Genomic DNA, 985 nt, shown 5'->3' with positions numbered 1-985 from the left:
CATATTGCCAATGAGCTCCTGCAAACCGAGAAGGCCTATGTTTCCAGGCTTCATCTCCTGGATCAGGTATTCTGTGCCCGGCTGCTGGAAGAAGCTCGGAATCGCAGTTCCTTCCCCGCAGATGTTGTCCAAGGCATCTTCTCTAACATCTGCTCGATCTATTGCTTCCACCAGCAGTTCCTGCTGCCTGAGCTAGAGAAGCGCATGGAGGAATGGTACCGCTACCCACGCATTGGTGACATCCTTCAGAAATTGGCACCCTTCCTCAAGATGTATGGCGAGTATGTGAAAAACTTCGACAGGGCTGTAGAGCTGGTCAATACATGAACAGAGCGCTCTACTCAGTTTAAAGTCATCATCCATGAAGTACAGAAAGAGGAAGCCTGTGGAAACCTGACCTTGCAGCACCACATGTTGGAGCCCGTGCAGTGTATCCCCCGCTATGAGCTTCTTCTCAAGGACTATCTTTTAAAGCTGCCTCATGGCTCCCCGGACAGCAAGGATGCCCAGAAGTCTTTGGAGCTGATAGCCACAGCAGCAGAACACTCTAATGCTGCCATCTGTAAAATGGAACGAATTCACAAGCTGCTGAAGGTCTATGAGCTGCTAGGGGGTGAGGAGGACATTGTCAGTCCCACCAAAGAGCTCATAAAAGAAGGTCATATCCTTAAACTGTCAGCAAAGAATGGGACCACACAAGATCGATACCTCATATTATTCAACGACCGCCTCCTTTACTGCGTGCCCAGGCTGCGGCTCCTTGGCCAGAAGTTTAGCGTGTGGGCACGTATTGATGTAGATGGCATGGAGCTAAAGGAGAGCTCCAACCTCAACATGCCTCGGACCTTCCTGGTGTCAGGAAAGCAGCGCTCTCTCGAACTCCAGGCCAGGACTGAGGAAGAGAAGAAAGACTGGGTCCAGGCCATCAATTCCACCCTCCTGAAGCATGAACAGACCCTGGAGACTTTCAAACTGTTGAACTCAA

General features: G+C 50.7%; 1 pseudogene across 1 annotated transcript; it reads left to right on the top strand.

Moving 5' to 3' along the window:
- Window positions 1-3: 3 nt before the first annotated feature.
- LOC116104556 lies at window positions 4-981 on the top strand (annotated as a pseudogene). Its single transcript, XR_004123943.1, has one exon. The product of XR_004123943.1 is annotated as an FYVE, RhoGEF and PH domain-containing protein 1 pseudogene (transcript).
- Window positions 982-985: the final 4 nt, after the last annotated feature.

The sequence above is a fragment of the Mastomys coucha genome, unplaced genomic scaffold, assembly GCF_008632895.1.
Source record: "Mastomys coucha isolate ucsf_1 unplaced genomic scaffold, UCSF_Mcou_1 pScaffold22, whole genome shotgun sequence".
Lineage (NCBI taxonomy): Eukaryota > Metazoa > Chordata > Mammalia > Rodentia > Muridae > Mastomys > Mastomys coucha.
This window is presented reverse-complemented; position numbering and strand designations above follow the sequence as displayed.